The sequence below is a fragment of the Symphalangus syndactylus genome, chromosome 22 (genome assembly GCF_028878055.3).
Source record: "Symphalangus syndactylus isolate Jambi chromosome 22, NHGRI_mSymSyn1-v2.1_pri, whole genome shotgun sequence".
In the NCBI taxonomy this organism is placed as follows: Eukaryota; Metazoa; Chordata; class Mammalia; order Primates; family Hylobatidae; genus Symphalangus; species Symphalangus syndactylus.
In genome coordinates this window covers 28,570,363-28,592,269 of record NC_072444.2, presented here as the reverse complement: position 1 = coordinate 28,592,269, position 21,907 = coordinate 28,570,363, and the positions used below count along the sequence as shown (strand labels likewise).

The following is a 21,907-nucleotide window of genomic DNA, read 5'->3' as shown; positions in this document are numbered from 1 at the left end:
ACTGATGAGAACCAACCAACATTTCCATGAAGTCACACTGAAATTTTTTATTCGTTAGACTTTGTCAACCAACGCATGCATTTTTCTGAACAGCAAGCATCATTCATGAATGCAGAACAAAACCAGATAGGTTTTGTTGGTCTCAGAAAGACATGGCAAGATGAGCAGCAGGCAGCTTTCTCATTCCGTGCAGTGGAGGAGGAAGAGGCTGGGCCCCTGCTGTGTGGGGGCAGCCCGGGAAGGATGTGGTCACCAGCCTTGGGTCATCAGTAATTAGTGAGCGTCACGGGTAAAGAGTTTTATGGTCAGTAATAGTTTTCTGTAAATGAAAATTGCTTCTCCTCACTAGGCAATTTAGTGATATCTAAGTTAATCCAGGAAAGTCTTATTCATATTAACTATGACACGTATGAGTCAATGAGTGTCACCCGGAGACATAAAGAGGAACTAGTGTCCTTTCAGTTCTAGAACAGCTGGCTGCAGTGGCCGGGTGTGTGGAGGTTGTTTATGCTGTTTCAACCATCTCCAGGTGAGGCTAACGGGTAACTGGTGGTAGGACTGGAGTCAGGGGCGGTATCTTCTACTGGCCTTTCTCCTCCCAGATTGAACCAAGTTCATCAACTGCATGTCATGTACAGCTGAAAGGCTTTCCTTTCCCTCATGGGCAACTTGTTTACTCATTTAGTTTCCACATAGAACCGGGTTCTGAAGAAGTGATTATTATTACAGTCACAGCAACAACTTTAATGATGACAACGACTTTTTTCCTTCAATTAGGTCCCCAATGAGGTCTTTGGTAATTTTTCACAGGGAGATTAGTAAGGGAGAGGAAAACTTTCACCTGCTTTTAAAATTTATTCTGAAGTCCAAATATCTTCATGAATTTAAGCCTGTATTTTGCAGCATGTGGGTTTTTCCCAGAAAGGGTTAGAACAGCAACAACAAAAATGTTGCCTTTTGAAGCATGGTAGAATGTATACTATTTAGATTTAGACCAAGCCGGAGAATGATTGTCCACGTACTCCAGTGGCAGCAGGTGCTTCTGGGCATCCCTACATGGAGACTGGGCACCCCTGCAAGGCGTCCCTGGGAGACGCACACGAGCAGTTTACTCCCCAGCTCTGCCCTGTCTTTTGTCCTCAGCTGGGCCATTTACTGATGATAATAGCACCGTGCATTTATGTAGTAACTTAGAATTCCATCACAGTGCCACAGCAGTGTAGGATATTTGTGTCGGGGGAAAAATATGACATTCACCGTTTTACTATGGATGCAGTGACCCCAGCCATTCATTTCTTGGGGAGAATTAAGTGAACTGCATCAAGTCTCCGAGTAGGGAATGGAAAATGTGTGTCAGTGGAGTGTGAATTAATCTACTTGCCGGACGCTATGTATTTCACTGGCTGCATGAACAGTACGCATGAGTCACAAATACCATAGAGATATGTGTAGATTTTTTTTCTTTTTTGGAGATGGAGTCTTGCTCTGTTGCCCAGGCTGGAGTGCAGTGGCACAATCTTGGCTCACTGCAACCTCTGACTCCCAGGTTCAAGCAATTCTCTTGCCTCAGCCTCCCAGGTAGCTGGGATTACAGGCATGCGCCACCACACCCAGCTAATTTTTGTGTTTTTAGTAGAGACGGGGTTTCACCATGTTGGCCAGACTGGTCTTGAACTCCTGACCTCAAGTGATCCTCCCGCCTCAGCCTCCCAAAGTGCTGGGATTACAGGTGTGAGCCATTGCACCTGGCCTCTGTCTACTCTCTAACTATTCTGAGCCGACTTCCACCAGCTTTGCCCAGGGAGAGCCACACCTGTCTCAAGCCATGCAGGGGCACAGATCAATCAGTGGCAACTCCTGCCCAGCCTAGAGTTGTGGGGAGATATAGCCCAGCGTCTACCTTTGACTAGTGGTGGACAGGAGCTAGTAGATACACTCTTTTGCCGTCTTTCCCCAGGAGAACAGTTCTGAGACTATTTTCCTAAGGCTCCTCTGAGGGTCCTGGCAAACGGATCCGCCTATAGCCAACTCAGTAACAATCTTTGTACTGGTTTTTATGACTGCATCTCCCACCCTGACTTCTGCTTCCTGGGCTTACACCCCCATCTACTCTGCCTTCAGCAGCCTTTCTAGGCTCTGCCTAGACAGAGAGTCACTTTAAGAAAAAATCCACTTAATTGCTACTTCTAACAACACTTTAATTTCCTACCCACAAAAATTAAATTTTAATATTTCATAACGAGCTCATCAATTATGCTTCACTGTCTCGTAATAACACCCGCTGGAATTTTGCCTGGAATGATTAAATAGCGTATCTACCTATGAACCATGCAGGGCAGGGTGGGGCAGTGGAAGGAAGATGAACTTTGAGGTTTCCAGTCCAGCCCCACTCATTACTAAATATGTGTTCCTGGGCAACTCGCTTAACCTCTCTGAGTCTTTCTCAGCCTCATGTGTGAAATGGCCGTAATATAATAAAACTAGAGATTAATGACAAATGAAAAGGCTGAGGCAGGAGAATCGCTTGAACCTGGGAGGTGGAGGTTGCAGTGAGCCGAAATCACGCCATTGTACTCCAGCCTGGGCAACAGAGTGAGACTCCGTCTCAAAAAAAAAAAAAATTAAAAAAAAAAAAAGAAGGATGAAAACACAACACATCAAAATGTGTGTGTGATGGAAAGCTAAAACTTACAGGAAAATTATAACATTTAATACTTGTATCAGTAAAAATTTAAAAATAAAAACGAGTGAGTTAAATACCCAACACAAAATAGAAAACAGACATACAAGAGAGGACAAAAGTTTACTCCTTTGAAAATTCAAAGAAAATGGACAACCCTCTGGAAAGATTGCTCAAAGATAAAAGATTATTTATAAAAACATAAATAAGACTAAGAATGAAAAAAGGACAAAGTACAAAGTCAGCAAAAATGTAAAATATTTATAGTAAGAGAAGATGATAAAAACTTTAAACCATTAAACATGAAAATGTAGGTTAAATGGGTAAAATCCTAGAAAAAATTTAAACTTGTCAAAACTAACTAGAGAAGAAATACAAAGTGCAATGCGGCCGGGCGCGGTGGCTCACGCTTGTAATCCCAGCACTTTGGGAGGTCGAGGCGGGCGGATCACGAGGTCAGGAGATCGAGACCATCCTGGCTAACACGGTGAAACCCCGTCTCTACTGAAAATACAAAAAATTAGCCAGGCGTGGTGGCGGGCGCCTGTAGTCCCAGCCACTGGGGAGGCTGAGGCAGGAGAATGGCGTGAACCCAGGAGGCGGAGCTTGCAGTGAGCCGAGATCGCACCACTGCACTCCAGCCTGGGCGACAGAGCGAGACTCCGTCTCAAAAAAAAAAAAAAAAAAAATAGAAAGTGCAATGCTCCCTGTTAATGATAGCATAGTCCCAACAAGAATATCAAATTGTTTTTTCTGCAACTGGACAAGTTGATCATAAAAGTCCTTTAGAAGAAGAAAGGAGCAAAGAATTTTCAGGAAAATTCCATCCCAAAAAAACAAATGAAATATTTGGGTTGTGGGGTTGGCTAGCCCACTACAGCGCCTCTGTAGTTGAATCTATATGGGCTGGGCACGTGGCTCATGCCTCTAATCTCAGCACTTTGGGAGGCCGAGGTAGGAGGATTACTCAAGCTCAGAAGTTCAAGATCCTTCTAGGCAACATAGTGAGACCTTGTCTCTACTAAAATTAAAAAAAATTAGCAAGGAGTGGTGGTGCATGTCTGTAGTCCCAGCTACTTGGGAAGCTGAGGTGGGAGGATTGCTTTAGCCTGGGAGATGGAGGCTGCAGTGAGCCCTGATCATGCCACTGCACTCCAGCCTGGGCAACAGAAGGAGACGCTGTCTCAAAACAGTAACAAACAAAAAACCCCAGTATGGTATTGATATGTGCATATATGGACACACAAATCAAACAGAATAGGAAATCCAGAAATAGACTCAACTGAACATAGAAATTCAATAGACAATTAAGTTGACATCTCAAATCAGTGGGAAAATTTTAATACATGGTATTAAGATACCCAGAAGGCTACAAAGAAATACAAAATTGAGTCCATTCTTTTTTTTTTTTTTTTCTGAGACGGAGTCTCGCTCTGTTGCCAGGCCGGAGTGCAGTGGTGCGATCTCGGCTCACTGCAACTTCCGCCTCCCAGGTTCAAGCTATTCTCCTGCCTTAGCCTCCGGAGTAACTGGGATTACAGGCACATGCCACCATACCCAGCTAATTTTTGTATTCTTAGTAGAGATGGGGTTTCACCATGTTGGCCAGGATGGTCTCGATCTCTTGACCTCGTGATCCGCCAGACTCGGCCTCCCAAAGTGCTGGAATTACAGATGTGAGCCACCGCACCTGGACGCATTGAGCCCATTCTTATACCATACAACAGAATAAAGTCCAAATGGATCACATATTTAGATGTAAAATAAGGAAAACATGGAGAAATTACTGTATAACCTACAAATAAAGAAACTTTCGTATGACTCAATTTCCAGAAACAATAAGGAAAAAGATTGATAAATACGTTTACATAAAAATATAAAATTTGGCCGGGCGTGGTGGCTCTTATGTGTAATCTCAGCACTCCAAAAGGCCGAGGCGGGTGATCACCTGAGGTCAGGAGTTCAAGACCAGCCTGGCCAACATGGTGAAACCCCATGTCTACTAAAAATACAAAAATTAGCCGTGTGTGGCAGTGTGCGCCTGTAGTCCCAGCTACTCGGCAAGCTGAGGCAGTAAGATCGCTTGAACCCGGGAGGCGGAGGTTGCAGTGAGCCGAGATTTTGCCACTGCACTCTAGCCTGGGCAATAGAGTGAGGCTCCGTCTCAAAAAAAATATGCTAAGTAAAAAAACAAAGTGAGAAAAACATTTACAAAAGTATCTATATTTTAGGTTAAGCCTTTTGAAATTGCTGATATTTGACCATTTTTCACCTAACAAAATGGCAATTTCATAGGCTTCAATTTAATACCTAATATACAAAGAGCACCTAAAAATAAAATGGGGAATAACTCCATAGAAGAATGCACCAGAGATATGAACCCACCATTTACAAAATAAAAATGCAATGACTTTTAACCGTATGACAAGATGCTGAAGCATGCTCCTAAGACTCTATCCCAAAGACACATCGTAAAAATGCTCAAAAGACATATACAAAAGCAGTTTCGTACATCACTGTGTGTAATAGCAAAAGAGTGGAAACAATTCAGACGTCTCAATATCTGATAGAGTGAGTCCTCCAACTCTGACCTCTTCTCTCCATGATGATCTTGGATATTCTTAGATCTTTGCATTTCCATGTACGTTATAAAATCTGTTTTTCTTTTTTTTTTGAGATGGAGTTTCACTCTTGCTGCCCAGGCTGGAGTGCAATGGCGTGATCTTGAAAAATCTGATTTTCAACTTACCCAGACACTCAGTCTTATTGAGTTTTGTATTGGGATTAAGTTGAATCTGTAGATCAATTTGGGAAGAACTGGCATCTTTATAAAATTGAGTATTCAAACTATAAGCATTGATTTAGACCTTCTTTAATTAATCTCAATGTTTTGTAGTTTTCTATGTAGAAATCTTTAAAAATCTTTTCTTAGATTTATTATATGTTTTTTGGTTTGTTTTGTTTGTTTTTCGTTTTTTTGTTTTGAGACATAGGCTCACTCTGTCGCCCAGGCTGGAGTGCAGTGGCGTGATCTCGGCTCGCTGAAAACTCCGCCTCCTGGGTTCAAGTGATTCTCCTGCCTCAGCCTCCTGAGTAGCTGGCATTACAGGCACCTGCCACCGCCCCTGGCTAATTTTTGTATTTTTAGTAGAGACGGGGTTTCACCACGTTGGCCAGGCTAGTCTTGAACTCCTGACATCATGATCCACCTGCCTCGGCCTCTCAAAGTGCTGGGATTACAGGCGTAAGCCACTGCTTCCGGCATCCAGCCTGATTCTTAATGTTGTTATTAATGCCTTCTCTTTTTCTCTTCATAACTTTTGCAAGAGAATTATCTCTTTTATTAGACTTTCAACAATTCTTTCCTTGTAATATATGCATTTAAAACAATAAACTTACCTAAAAGTAGCACCTTAGCTGCAAAAAGCTTTGAGATGTTTTTGTTACTCAATTTGAGATATTCAATAATTTTTAGGTTTCTTCTTGTATATTTTTAGGTTGTGGAAGTTTTTAAAATCTGCATGAAAAATAACTTCTACATTGATTACACTGTGTGCAGAGTATAAAGTGTATGTTATATCAATTCCATGCAATTTACTGAGATATTTTTTGTAGTGAAAATCACAATTTCAGTATTGGATGCCATCCATTTTGTTTTTCACTCACATTAGTCAGTGGATAATGAAATGATCTTCTGGGACTGTGAAATGTTTCATGAACCCGCTGGTCATCCTTGCACAGGAGCCAGGCTAATCATCTCTGTTTCATTCCAATTTTAGAATACAAGCTGCAAAAGCAAGCACTGAGATTCTTTATGGCCTAATAATTGGTCAGTTTTTATAAATGTTCTATACGTGTTTTATGTGCTTGGAAAGGACGCACAATATGCAATAAGTATATGGGTAGGGGGGGGCATGGTTTGAGAAGGAGTCTGACTCTGTTGCCCAGACTGGAGTGCAGTGGTGCCATCTCGGCTCACTGCAACCTCCACCTCCCGGATTCAAGCAATTCTCCTGCCTCAGCCTCCCAAGTAGCTGCGATTACAGGCATGAGCCACCATGGCAGGCTAATTTTTGTATTTTTAGCAGAGATGGGGTTTCGCCATGTTGGCCAGGCTGGTCTCCAACTCCTGACCTCAAGTGATCCACCTGCCTCGGCCTCCCACAGTGCTGGGATTATAGGTGTGAGCCACCACGCCTGGCCTCTACCTCTTACTTTGAATCAGGAGATCCTGGACTTACATCCTAATTGGGCTTTAGATGTCCGACACTGCCTGGGACTGGGGGAATCTTCTAACCTGAGAGGGAACTTATTTGGCCACAAATCTGAGGTGTGTTCTCCAATTCACTTGATCACAGCTAAACCTCATGTTGATGTTGCCATCTTCCTGACTCTGTGCCTCCTTTGGGATGGAACTTGGAAGAGAAGTTTCACACACTTATTACAAGAAGTTGGAAGTCCTCAACTCTTAATATAAGAAAGGTAATAAAATTCACATATGCTGGGAGGTGCCACTCACACAGGCCTACTTTGTACTTCTGCATCAGCCGCGCCTTCATTCCCGGCACCCCCACCCTCCAGAGTCTACACCAACGTCAGCCAGTGAGGCTTCCCCCATCCCCCCCTCCCCGCTCAAGTCTCCCCGGTCCACACCTTCTTCATGGGGCCTGGATTTGGAGCTTGGCTAGTGGAGACTACGCATTCTTTTCCAGCATACGTAGAACATTTCTAAAAATTGACTCTATTTTTAGGCTGTAAAGAAATCTCAGTAAATTTCATGGAATTGATATCATACATACCATATTCTCTAAACATTATGTAATTAAGTCAGAAGTCTTTTTTTCTTTTAACAGAGCTTTAGAAAAAAGACCACAATTCTAATAATATACAAGATAAAATAGAAATAAAAATAGAAATGATTCCTTTGCATCTACTTTCTTGCCATTGTTCTAAGTTTCTGGGAGGCAGAGGAGTGGAGAAGATGACGTGCTGAGGTCCTATCTAGCACTTAAAATGTTTGACTCTTGGTCAGGCGCAATGGCTCATGCCTGTAATCCCAACACTTTGGGAGGCTAAGGTGGGAGGATCGCTTGAAGCCAGGAGTTTGAGACCGGCCTGGGCAACATTGCCAGACCTCATCTCTATAAAAAATACAAAAATTAGCTGGGCATGATGGCACCTGACTGTAGTCCCAGCTACTCAGGAGGTCAAGGCAGGAGGATTGCTTGAGTCCAGGAGGTCAAGGCTGCAGTGAGTCATGATCGCACCACTGTGCTCCAGCCTGGGCAACAGAGTGAGACCCTGTCTCAAAAAAAAAAAAAAAAAAAAGCTTGACTCTCTCATTTAAATCCTTAAATCATTCGCTTGGAGGATCTGTTCTTTGGCGACGCTGAGAGCTGTCCTTTCCCGCGTGTGTCTCCCCACGTTTCTCCTGCCGTCTCAGCAGAGCCCTCCTCCCACATCGCCCCATTACCGCAGCCCATGCAGGGCCGTCAGCTTTGTCAACTTTCCTCTGGCTAATTTCACTTGAAGCGCCTCTTTATTTGGAATTTTTATAAACTTGTTTTGTTCATAGCTTCCGACTCACCATGTATTCCATCCTCCCCCACAGGCCAAATGGAAATGGAGCCTTTTATGAAGTTTCCCTCTTTTTAAGCTGGAAAGTTGGCAGTGACGTCGTTTCGAAGTGAGTCGGAAAGTCTGGGTTGGGCTGGCAACATCACCCCTAAGATGAGGGCCATTTACAAGTTTGTTTATAAAAAGTGGGAGAGCTGGAGCTGTGTTTTCTTGGCGCTGTGCTGGAATTCTGACCACTCGAAGATGAGATCTCATCCCAGGAGTGCTTGCTAGTGCCTCCTTCAGGGACCAACCCTGTCAAGTGGGAAGGCATGAAGTTCAAGAAGTCAGCATTCCCAGAGGCAGGCCAGCTTGCTTTCATTCTGTCGTACTCGGTTTCCTTACTTTCCTCCTAACACGGTACCTCTGAAGCAAACGTTCCCCAGCACTGTCCCCTTCTAGAAAGACCTTGTATGAGAACCTTATCTTTGCACTGTCCCCTTCTAGAAAGACCTTGTATGAGACCGCCGTTAGGGCAGACGGGATGGATTTGACCAACCCAGGTCACAAACCAGTGATGATGGAGAGAATTCCATGAGTTAGCCAGGGCGCAGCGGGACAGAGGGAACCTGGCTCCTTCCTTACAACAGCTTCTTGGAGCAAGGAATCTTGGACAAAAAAATAAAAGCACTGGACTGGTTCAAGGTTATTTGTTCAACTTTACATCTCTGTTCTGGGTCCCAGAGACACCAACGTACACAAGATTCACTCCTTATGTCCCAGGAGCCCATGGTCTACCCAGGAAGACAGAGAGGGGAAAGAAGACCCATTCTGTGAGGCTGAATAACTGAGCTGTGGTTAGGCACCTGAAGAGAGCAGAGCCAGGGCAGACCCCAAGGAGGGGAACTGAGCTGAGCCTGGCACGATGAACCCCAGCTTGCCCTCCTCCATGGAGTGTGGAGAGGAGGCCCACAAAGGGCCTAGAAATATTCATCGTGGAGCTTGGGAGAGAGGGAGAGAGGGGCCGCTCAAACTGTGTATGTTGGTATCACCGTTATAATTGCCTACACTTTACAAAAAGGCAAAACTGTACAAAACTGTCACTTTCTGAAAAGGAGACAGAATTCAGAGGTGGAGATTCCACCCAAGTACGGTCACGCACAGCTGCTGCTGGGAAGCCTCTCCAAAATGAGTTGAAGGCCACAGACCTCGGATGCTGGGCAGATAGCAAAGACTGCTGGGCACCCCGGTGCCACAGGGTGCAGGAAGGTTCTCCCCCGACAGCCCCTTCCACGAACACCCTGGCACCTGCCCTGCATGGTCCTGTTCCTGGGAACTTTCTTTTTTTTTTCTTTTAGATGGAATCCCACTCTTGTCACCCAGGCTGGAGTGCAGTGGCACTGTCTCGGCTCACTGCACCCTCTGCTTCCTGGATTCAGGTGATTCTCCTGCCTCAGCCTCCCAAGTAGCTGAGATTACAGGTGCCTGCCATCACGCCCATGTGTCTCTGTGTTATCATTTAACGTCAGTGCAAGGCCTCTGATCAGCTATATTGAAATAACATATTACATATAATAATATTGAAATAGTTATGGGAATATAGAAAATCACTTGTCTTCTTAATCAAAGGTTTAAAGTGCCTTTGGAATTATTTTAATAAGTATTCTTCTTACTCATTTCAGAGTTTCGTAGAGAACAAATCTACAGCAGCCCTGGGGCTCCTCAGGGAGAACAGCGATGGGTATTTTGGGAGGGGCCTCATGGCGGCCCCACAGGCTGAGGAGCGAGGTCTCTGATTAGTGCATTTGGAGAAGGGGTGGGCATTCTCAGCTGAGAGCCTCTTGCTTTTAGGAAGCTTTTTGATGAATAGTGGCCAATTATTCACACCATGATAAAAAAAACAGTCATAATAGATAGCAAGCTCTTCTCGTGTTCACGACACCGAGTGAGGTAGCGTTCTGATTCTCGTCCCTTTGTTACCGGAAAATGGTCCCAATCCAGACCCCAAGAGAAGGTTCTTGGATATCACATGAAAAAGAATTCGGAGTGAGTCCATACAGTAAAGTGAAAGCAAGTTTATTAGGAAAGTAAAGGAATAAAAAATGGCTACTTGTGGACTGCTCGGCTACTTGTGCTTACTGTTACTTCTTGATTATGTGCTAAACAAGGGGTGGGTTATTCATGAGTTTTCCAGGAAGGAGGTGGGCATTTCCTGGGACTGAGGGTTCCTCCCCTTTTTAGACCATATAGGGTAACTTCCTAACATTGCCATGGCATTTGTAAACTGTCATGGCGCTGGCGGGAGGGTCTCTTATCATGCTAATGCACAAAAATTAGTATATAATGAGCCATGAAGATGACCGGAAATCACTTTCGTCACCATCTTGGTTTTGGTGGGATTCAGCGGGCTTCTTTACCACATGCTGTTTTATCAGGAAAGTCTTTGTGACCGGTATCTTGTGCCAACCTCCTATCTCATCCTGTAACAAGGATGCCTTAACCTCCTGGGAATGCAGCCCAGTAGGTCTCAGCCTTATTTTACCCAGCTCCTGTTCAAGATGGAGTTGCTCTAGTTCGAATGCCTCTGATACCTTGAATTCCTTTTTGGGTCTGAAATGGACACTGTGAGCTGGCCAAAGAGGGGAACTGGGTACCACTTACTGATTGAGTTTCAAAGGAGAGCTCTTAACTTCATGAGAAATGCATCCTAATCTCCCACGTTAATGAGATGCTTCCAAGAATGATTATACTCCTTGATTATTGATTAATAGATTGACGCAGCCCAGAATGAGGTCTCTAGGGACACAGTGCAGGGCTCAGATATCTAAGGTCCCTTAACCCCTCTGAGAATGTAGTATCGCAGAAGTGTGTGCTATTAATCAGGGTGGGCCAAGGGCACAAGTAATCCCCAAAGCTCAGGGGGCAAACACAAAAAGTGGCTCCCTTGAGTCCAGAGGTCAGGTGGTTCTCCTCCTGCAGCAACTCAGGAATCCAGTATGCTTCCCTCTCACAGATCTGCCATCTGGAAGTTCTTTGCTAACAGCCCCTGATGAGAGAGCAAGAGTGTGAAGAGCTCACACCTGCTCTAACACGCTGAACTGATAGCAACCATCACTTCCACTCACATCCATATTAGCAAGAACTCAGTCACATGATCTCACCCTAGCAAGGGCTGCTGGGAAATGGAGTCTTCCTGTGCACCTGGGAAGAAGAAATGGCGTAGTGAATGGGAAACAATCCCCAGGCTCCGTGTAAGTAGAAAGCAATTGTCTTCATTGTGTTTAATTGTACTAAGGCTTATCGGGAGATTCACAAAGCTTCATAAAACCAACTTTTTTTTTTTTGAGACAGAGTCGTACTCTGTCACCCAAGCTGGAGTGCAGTGGTGCAATCATGGATCACTGCAACCTCAACCTCCCAGGCTCAGGTGATCCTCCCACCTCAGCCTCCCAGTAGCTGGGACTCCTATGGGTGTGCGCCAAGGTGCCTGGCTAATTTTTGTATTTTTTGTAGTGATAGGGGTCTCACTATGTTTCCCAGGCTGGCCTTGAACTCCTGGGCTCATGCAATCTACCAGCCTCAGCCTCCCAAAGTGCTGGGATTACAGGTGTGGGCCACTGCACCTAGCCTCAATCCTGTTTGTGTAAGACAAGTAACTTTGCTCAAGATGAATCCTTAGTGGACAAAAATTTCCCTCTTGTCAGTTCTCTGCTTGTATAGTTGCTTATTTCTTTTTTTTTTTTTTTTTTTTTTTTTTTTTGAGACGGAGTCTCGCTCTGTGGCCCAGGCTGGAGTGCAGTGGCGCAATCTCGGCTCACTGCAAGCTCCGCCTCCTGGGTTCACGCCATTCTCCTGCCTCAGCCTCTCCGAGTAGCTGGGACTACAGGCGCCCGCCACAACGCCCGGCTAATTTTTTTTGTATTTTTTAGTAGAGACGGGGTTTCACCGTGGTCTCGATCTGACCTCGTGATCCACCCACCTCGGCCTCCCAAAGTGCTGGGATTACAAGCGTGAGCCACTGCGCCCGGCCGTATAGTTGCTTATTTCTAAGTCTGACTCAAGTAAGAGGTTTGGTTCCCCACAAGTAGATACTAATGGGAGTGTTGTCATTGGAACATCTGCATGTGAAAATGTCTTGGTGGTGAAGGGATGGGAAACATGTGTTGCCAAGGAGTTCCCAGCACCTGAAAGAAGCAGAATGTGTGCAGCAATTAATTGTCCTATAAAGGTTGGAAGTTGTATAAAGCAAAAAAAAATTAAAGTTTAAAAAATTTTAATAATTATTTTAAATGCCTGAACAAGTCCCCAGAATAAAAACTTACGGTTGTCTTAAGAAACACCCTTGCAGTAGCAGCATTTGTTCCTTGGAGAGATTCAACCTGGTCCCAGAGAGTGGCCTGCTTCTCTGTGCCGTGATGCCAACCAGAGATGAAGCTATGGAAAACAAATGATAAAAACTGGTGCTGGGCACGGTGGCTCACGCCTGTAATCCCAGCACTTTGGGAGGCCGAGGCGGGTGGATCGCCTGAGGTCAGGAGTTCAAGACCAGCCTGGCCAACATAGTGAAACCATCTCTACTAAAAATACAAAAATTAGCCAGGCGTGGTGGCAGGCACCTGTAATCCTAGCCACTCAGGAAGCTGAGGCAGGAGAATCGCTTGAACCTGGAAGGCGGAGGTTTTAGTGGGCTGAGGTTGCGCCACTGTTCTCCAGCCTGGACAACAAGATAGAGACTCTGTCTCAAAACAAAAACAAAAACAAAAACAAAACTGGGTTGGCATGGTAAACAGAGGCCACACAGGCCTTCAAGAGGGGCCTGAGTGTAAGATGAGTATATTCTTTTAAAATGATTCAGGAGGAAGAGTGTGAGAATAGTATATTTTGGTCTGCCCAATCATTTGAATTATGTTACAGAGTTGGCACATTTATGAGACCACGAGCTCATTGTATTATCTCCAAGCATAGTTTATGGAGGAAATGAGTGGTGGCAAATGTAACAAGAGATTTGCATAAACCACCACAAAGATTATTGTTTTGCTATATATATATATTTATATATATATATATATATTTTTTTTTTGAGACGGAGTCTTGCTCTGGCGCCCAGGCTGGAGTGCAGTGGCACTATCTCAGCTCACTGCAACCGCCGTCTCCTGGGTTCAAGCTATTCTCCTGCCTCAGCCTCCAGAGTAGCTGGGATTACAGGTGCCCGCGACCACACCCGGCTGATTTCTGTATTTTTAGTAGAAACACGGTTTCACCATGTTGGCCAGGCTGGTCTCGAACTCCTGACTTCAGGTGATCTGCCTGCCTCGGCCTCCCAAAGTGTTGGGATTACAGGTGTGAGCCACCACGCCCAGCCAGTAAAATATTTGTATAGTATATAAAGAACCAGGAGCTGTGGTTCTTACAACCAGGAGCTGCGGTACTTACATAGGAGAGAATGAAAGTTGGAGATAAAATGTGGTCACACTAAAATGGGTGGATGTTAATCCTGAGCTCAGAATGCAGAAGTCAATTCATTGGGACAGTAAACTTGGTCCTAGTAATTATGCATTTAGAGACCCATCCAGTTTTAGGAGAAAAATACAGCTGCAGGTATGGTGCCCTGCACTCTTCCAAGAAGTGCCACTGCCCTTTGGGGAGTGTTCAGGGCAGTGTTGCACAGAGGAGGCATTCCTTGCCAGCACCCCATGGTAAAAATGCATAGGGCTTATTGAAATAAACTTTTTTTTTTTTTTGAGACGGAGTCTTGCTTTTGTTGCCCAGGCTGGAGTACAGTGGCACAACCTTGGCTCACTAAAACCTCCGCCTCCCAGGTTCAAGCGATTCTCCTGCCTCAGCCTCCCAAGTAGTTGGGACTACAGGCATGAGCCACCACACCCAGCTAATTTTTGTATTTTTAGTAGAGACAGGGTTTCGCCATATGGGCCAAGGTGGTCTCAAACTCCTGACCTCAAGTGATCCGCCCGCCTCCGCCTCCCAAAGTGCTGGGATTACAGGCGTGAGCCACTGTGCCTGGCCTGAAAGAAACTTTTAAGCAGAGAAATATTGGAAACACACACAATCCTCTGAGCTCTGCGTATCCCCTGGAGAGGTGAGTTTAGGGCAGGTGTAGTGGGTTTGGGAGCCTCAGAGGGCGAGACCTGTCCTACCCACGCCCAGATATTCATAGGGAAGGGAGCAGTCTGTGATGCAGGGCCTTCCTGGTTGAGTAAATGGCCTTGTTTTATTTCTTCTTTCTAAGACAATTAGGACATTATGCCAAGCGATTGATTTGCATAGGAACATTATATTACTTGTGAATACCACCAGGAGAATCAAGGGGCAGTGGGGCTGTTTGGGTTGAGAAACTGAGACTCTTTTGTGTGATGGAACAAATATACTGTTTTGGAAGAAGAAGAAAACTCAGATCTTGGCCGGGCGCGGTGGCTCACGCTTGTAATCCCAGCACTTTGGGAGGCCAAGGCGGGCGGATCACGAGGTCAGGAGATTGAGACCACGGTGAAACCCCATCTCTACTAAAAATACAAAAAATTAGCCGGGCATGGTGGCGGGCGCCTGTGGTCCCAGCTACTGGGAGAGGCTGAGGCAGGAGAATGGCGTGAACCCGGGAGGCGGAGCTTGCAGTGAGCCGAGATTGCGCCACTGCACTCCAGCCTGGGCGACAGAGCGAGACTCTGTCTCAAAAAAAAAAAAAAAGAAAACTCAGATCTTTTGCTGGCCCTAATGTTGAGCAGCTCAGTGACCTTGGGCTAGTTACTTCATCTCTCCAGGCCTCCGTCTCCTTGTTTTTGGAGTGTTGAGGTTACATTATTACATCACTTTGTAGAGCCTTCTCATTTGGGACTTTGTAATCCATGAGGGAAACTGTCTGCAAGCCCCAAAGCCCTTAATCTTGATTGGAATATGGTCAAAAATAGATCTGGAAGTAATTTTAAAAAGCAATTTAAAATGTTAAATATGATGTATTAGACTTCCTGAAAAATATGACCAACAACTTTATGTTCTCAACTTTTTACCAAACTCTTTGAACACTATTTGTTTTTACAAGAGAGAAGTCTTATAATAAATGAGCAGAGCTTCTGAAGACTAATTACACCTCTAGAATTACCTGGAGATGACAATTGCAATTGTTTTGGTAACAAAGAATCTTCTCTGCTCTTCTGCCCTAAATGATAACTGCACCTCAGTTCCTCATGGTGTTTAACAAAAGTCCTTACCACCTTCACAGGCCTCTCTCACCAGCCCTGGCATTTTCTCTGTCTGAAAAGAAGCCAGCAAATTGTTTTACAAACTCCTGCAATGGTACTTCTTAGAGAAAGCAACGTGAGGCAGCCCAGTCTCACTTGGTAAAACTTGCAGCATAGAAGATCCTGGCCAGTGGGAGACATGGAACTTGTCACAAGTTGGGCAAGATTTATCAATATCCTATAGCTAGGTGGGAGTCATCTTATCCTGTAGCTGGGTGGGATTCATCAATATCCTGTAGTTGGGTGGGATTAATCAATATCCTGTAGCTGGGCTGGATTAATCGATATCCTGTAGCTGGATGGGATTCATCAATATCCTGTAGCTGGGTGGGATTCATCAATAATCTATAGCTGGCTGGGATTCACCAATATCCTGTAGCTGGGCGGGATTAATCAATACCCTGTAGCTGGGTGGGATTAATCAATATCCTGTAACGGGGTGGGATTCATCAATAACCTATAGCTGGGCGGGATTCATCAATATCCTGTAGCTGGGAGGGATTCATCAATATCCTGTAGCTGGGCGGGATTCATCAACATCCTGTAGCTGGGCGGGATTCATCAACATCCTGTAGCTGGGCGGGATTCGTCAATATCCTGTAGCTGGCTGGGATTCGTCAGTATCCTGTAGCTCGGCGGGATTTATCAATATCCTGCAGGTGGGCGGGATTTATCAATATCCTGTAGGTGGGAGGGATTCGTCAATACTCTGTAGCTGGGCGGGATTCGTCAATACCCTGTAGCTGGGCGGGATTCGTCAATGTCCTGTAGCTGGGAGGGATTCGTCAATAACCTATAGCTGAGCGGGATTCGTCAATATCCTGTAGCTGGGCGGGATTCGTCAATATCCTGTAGCTGGGCAGGATTCGTCAATATCCTGTAGCTGGGCGGGATTCGTCAATATCCTGTAGCTGGGCGGGATTCGTCAATATCCTGTAGCTGGGCGGGATTCGTCAATATCCTGTAGCTGGGGGGGGATTCGTCAATATCCTGTAGCTGGGGGGGATTCGTCAATATCCTGTAGCTGGGCGGGATTCGTCAATATCCTGTAGCTGGGTGGGATTCGTCCATGTCCTGTAGCTGGGAGGGATTCATCAATAACCTATAGCTGAGCGAGATTCATCAATAACCTATAGCTGAGCGGGATTCATCAATATCCTGTAGGTGGGCGGGATTTATCAATATCCTGTAGCTGGGGGGTATTCATCAATATCCTGTAGCTGGGGTGATTCATCAATATCCTGTAGCTGGGTGGGATTAATCAATATCCTGTAGCTGGGGTGATTCATCAATATCCAAAGCTGGGTAGGATTTATCGATATCCTGTAGCTGGGAGAGATTTGTTAATATTTTATAGCTGGTTGGGATTCATCAATATCCTACACCTGGCTGCGATTCATCAATATCCTGTAGCTGGCTAGAGGAAAACCTCAAGGTTTCTGGGTTGGCTGCTTCCAAAATGTAGGCCCTCGAGTAAAGAACCTAATTTTATATGAAAGAGACAACTGCTGCTGACCAGGTGGCTGCTGAATAGATATGTCTGATCCACGCAGCTTAGTTGAAAAACAAGTTAAACGAAGTAAAAAAAAATCTCTTTGGGAACGAGAACAACGTGGGCTGTGTTGGGGCCTAAGCGGAATTTCACTCAGCAGGAGCAACTGTTTCATCAGAGAAAGGATTATGGAGCTCTTGACAGAGGTTTCCAAGAAACAGAAAAATAGTCCCAATTCAAGTTCGGTAAAGAATGAGGTGTCTGTCTGTTGGCCGCTGAAATACCGAGCCCGAGTGAAGGCGAAAAGTGAGGGAGGAGATGAATGGGCTGTAAGAGGCAGATTCATGGGAGGAGAAAATAAAGCAGTGTCATTAACACCAAAGGACGTAGGGACAGAAGGAACATCACGGTGGGAGGGCAGAGTGGAGATTTGTGGAGGTGGGAGCGTCCCCAGCTCGCCCTTCTTGGTCGAGTTTAAATGAAGGCAAAGTTCTTTCCATTCAAACTCTTGAGTGTGGATACAATACCACAGTGAGCAACGCCGGGAGTTCTGACTTCTGTTCCGTTTAAGTTCAAAAAGAACCTAAATGAAGTTGTTGGGAAACTTAGGAGTCAGGAAACAATGCTTTAAAATGCACGGAAGTAGCAATAAGAGCTTAGAGTCACCCAGACATCTTTCATTTCTACAGCCCAGAAATCTCTCCTTTCTACAGCCCTATAAATTATTGAGGGCGCCCCTTCTTGGACAACGAAAACGATGTAATAGGATCCTTTCAAGCTCATCATTACCTCAGACATCCTTCTTTAGTCAGGAGAAGACTTGGGACTCGGTTCTCCATCACAACTCCGTGTTTGAAAACATTCCAGTAATTTGTGAATGCAATAATCCAAGAGATGTTCATGCTGTGCTTCACCACTCATTACATAGAACATTGAGTTCTTGTGTTGAATATTTTATTTTAAAAGACTGTGCTTTTTTTCGTTTTGCTGTTTCACTTTTTTTATTCTGAAAGTAGCACATGCTCATTGCAAAACAACCACCCCCCACAAAAAGCAACGAAGAGCCCAATTTAAAAGGTTATTGTCACCTGTCGCACGCCAATACACTATCAGGGTTCACTGTGGGCCATTCCGGACCATTTCTTTGCATATATAAACCCATAAACATGAAGCTCTTTTTCCCCTAAACTTTGAGATACAAAGTTAAAACCAACATTTATGCATGCCTTTGTGTTGGGCCATATTTGATAACTAAGTCCTTGTTTGACCCATGATCTCAACCAGAAAGCTTTCCCTCAGGGAAAACCACCCCACTGAATGCCACATGTGGGAATCAGAGCTCTGTTTTTACCTCCTTCCAATCCCACAGCTGTTGAAATGATCATAGTTGGAATCATATAATCAGTCATGGAAGGGAACATAGATGGTGTTGAGCTCAGGAAACCCCGATACCCTGAAATACGGCACATGGGCATGCGGAATACTTTGATTTAAAGAAAAAGGGGAAAGCTTCAGAAACAAGCTTCAGAGGCTGGGCGCCGTGGCTCACACCTGTAATCCCAGCACTTTGGAAGCCAAGGCAGGTGGATCACCTGAGGTCAGGAGTTTGTGACCAGCCTGGCCAACACAGTGAAACCCCGTCTCTACTAACGATACAAAAAATTAGCCAGGCATGGTGGCGCGAGCCTGTAGTCCCAGATACTCGGGAGGCTGAGGCACGAGAATCACTTGATCCTGGGAGGCAGAGATTGCAGTGGGCCAAGATCGTGCCACTGCACTCCAGCCTAGGCGACAGAGCAAGACTGTTTCAAGCAAACAAACAAACAGAATTGGTAGGGCTTGAATTATCATCAGAAAGGGTGCAGAAGCAAGAAAGAGCATAGTGTATAATATATTCACAGACAAGGATGGGTCGAGACTTATGGGAGTGGATTGTTCAAGTCAAGGAGAGAAATGAACCTGACTGGACAGAGGGAGGCAGGTGATGGAAGTCATGGAAAATCAGGTAGACAGTGGATGCTTTGTGATGTGGGAAATGGCCACGGAATATCCTCAAGCAGATATTTGGGGAGTATTGGTGTATCCGTGCAGTAGAGGAAGGATCACCTTCTGACTTATGGATACACATGCAGAAGTGAGCAATACGTACACCTCACATTTCTGCAGGGTTTTTTTTTTTTTGAGAGGGAGTCTTGTGCTGTTGCCCAGGCTGGAGTGCAATGTTGCGATCTCGGCTCACTGCAAGCTCTGCCTCCCGAGTTCAAGCCATTCTCCTATCTCAGACTCCCAAGTAGCTGGGATTACAAGCATGTGCCACCATACCAGGCTATTTTTTTTTTTTTTTTTTTTTTTTTTAGACGGAGTCTAGCTCTATTGCCAGGCTGGAGTGCAGTGGCGCGATCTTGGCTCACTGCAACCTCTGCCTCCTGGGTTCAAGCAATTCTCCTGCTTCAGCCTCCTGAGTAGCTGGGATTACAGGCACACGCTGCCATGCCCAGCTAATTGTTGTATTTTTAGTAGAGATGGAGTTTCACTGTGTTGGCCAGGATAGTCTCGAACTCTTGACCTCAAGTGATCTGCCCTCCTCAGCCTCCCAAAGTGCTGGGATTACAGGCGTGAGCCACGGCGCCCAGCCTTGTGGGTTCTTAAGTATCCTCTAAGTTTCATTTGGTGATAAACTAAGGAAGGAGCAGATGTGAGGGAGAAAGTTGAGGGTTTGGTTTTGTTCTTTTAATTTTTTTCTCAGCCTCCCAAGTAACCGGGATTGTAGGCACACACCACAGTACCCAGCATTTATTTATTTATTTATTTATTTATTTATTTATTTATTTATTTATTTATTTTGAGATGGGGTTTTGCTTTGTCGCCCAGGCTCCTGGCCTCAAGCAATTCTCCTCCTGCCTTGGCCTCCTAAAGTGCCGAAATTATAGGCATGAGCTGCCACCTGGCCAAGGGTTTGGTTTTGGACATGATAAATTTGAGGTGCCTATAAGATATCTAAGTGAGGCTGGGTGCGGTGGCTCATGCCTGTAGTCCCAGCACTTTGGGAGGCCGAGGCAGGTGGATTGCCTGAGCTCAGGAGTTCGAGACCAGCCTGGGCAACACAGTGAAACCCCGTCTCTATTAAAATATAAAAAATTAGCCAGGTGTGGTGGCATGTGTCTGTAGTCCCAGCTACTCAGGAGGCTGAGGCGAGAGAATCACTTGAATCTGGGAGGCAGAGGTTGCAGTGAGCCGAGATCATGTCACTGCACTCGAGCCTGGGTGACAGTGAGACTCTGTCTCAAAAACAAAAAGAGAGAGAGAGAAAAAAAAAGACAAAAAGAAAAGAAAAGAGGAAGTCAGCCAGGCACAATGGCTCACACCTGGAATCCCAGCACTTTGGGAAGCCTAGGAGGGAGGATCGCTTGAACCCAGGAGTTCAAGACCAGCCTGGACAACATGGCAAAACCCTGTCTCTACTAAAAATACAAAAAATTAGCTGAGCATGGTGGCTTGTGCCTGTAGTCCCAGCTACTTGGGAGGCTGAGGTGGGAGGATCACCTGAACCTCAGAGGTGGAGGCTGCAATGAGCTGAGATCACACCACTACACTCCAGCACAGGCAACAGAATGAAACCCTGTCTCAAAAAAAAAAAAAAAGAAAAAGAAAAAAAGAAAAAGAAAAAGAAAAGAGGAAGGGCTGGAAAGTCAACAACCTAAGCTTTCATCTTAAGAAATTAGTAAGCAAACAGCAAATTAAATCCAAAGAAAGCTGAAGGAGAAAATAATACAAATAAAAGCAGAAATTAATGAAGTAGAAAATAAGCATAAAATAGAGAGGATGAACACGTTATCTGTATTATTATTATTTCTGGTTTTTTTGTTGTTTTTTGTTTTTTGTTTTTTTTTTTGAGACAGAATCTCACTCTGCTGCTCAGCCTGGAGTGCAGTGGTGTGATCTTGTCTCACTGCAACCTCCACCTCCCAGGTTCAAGTGATTCTCATGCCTCAGTCTCCCAAATAGCTGGGACTACAGGCATCTGCCACCACACCAGGCTAGTTTTTATATTTTTAGTAGAGACTAGGTTTCACCATATTGGCCAGGCTGGTCTCGAACTCCTGACCTCAGGTGATCCGCCCACCTCAGCCTCCCAAAGGGCTGGAATTACAGGCATGAGCCACCGCACCCGGCCTGTTTCTGGTTCTTTGAAGAGACATTAATGATAAACCCCTGGCAAGACTGATCAAGAAAAAAGAAAGCCTTAAGTAAATTTCACTCCTAAATAATCAATATTAGGAGTTTGCTAGGGCTGCCATAACAAAGTACCCAAGGCTGAGTGGCTTAAACAATGGAAATTTATTTCACTTTTTTTCACTTTTTCTTTCCTTTTGGGGTTTCAACATGTGGCCCAGGCTGGTCTCAAACTCCTGAGATCAAGCGATCCGCCCACCTCAGCCTCCTAAAGTGCCGAGGCATGAGCCGTCACACCTGACCAGAAATTTATTTCTCATAGTCCTGGAAGCTGGAAGCCTGAGATCAAGATGTGGACAGGTGTATTAGTCTGTTCTCACACTATTATCAAGACATACCTGAGACTAAATAATTTATTAAGAAAAGAGGATTAATCAGCTCACAGTTCTGCGGCTGTACAGGCTTCTGCTTCTGGGGAGCCCTGGGGAAACGTACAATCATGGCACAAGGCGAAGGGGAAGCAGGCACAATCTTCACATGGTCAGAGCAGGAGCGCGAGAGAGCAAAGCGGGAAGTGCTAGACAGTTTCAAACAACCAGCTGTCGTGAGAACTCTGTCCAGAGAACAGCAAGGAGGACGTCCGCCCCCATGATCCAGTCACCTCCCAGCAGGTCCCTCCTCCAACACTGGGAATTACAACTGGACATGAGATTTGGGTGGGGACCCATAGCCAAGCTCTATCAGCAGGGTTGG

The 21,907-nt window shown here is 45.2% G+C and overlaps 1 long non-coding RNA gene and 1 other non-coding gene across 2 annotated transcripts in view; one reads left to right on the top strand and one right to left on the bottom strand.

The window, feature by feature from the left end:
• The window catches only part of LOC134735650 (uncharacterized), a 59,612-nt gene extending 50,034 nt beyond the window's left edge, over nucleotides 1–9,578 (top strand). The window contains exon 3 of the long non-coding RNA XR_010118975.1: nucleotides 8,292–9,578. This is a non-coding gene — a long non-coding RNA (uncharacterized lncRNA). The remainder of the gene's footprint in view (nucleotides 1–8,291) is intronic.
• On the bottom strand, nucleotides 6,377–6,479 carry LOC129472832 (U6 spliceosomal RNA). The gene has a single exon (XR_008654101.1). It is a non-coding gene; the product is annotated as a U6 spliceosomal RNA (small nuclear RNA).
• Nucleotides 9,579–21,907: the final 12,329 nt, after the last annotated feature.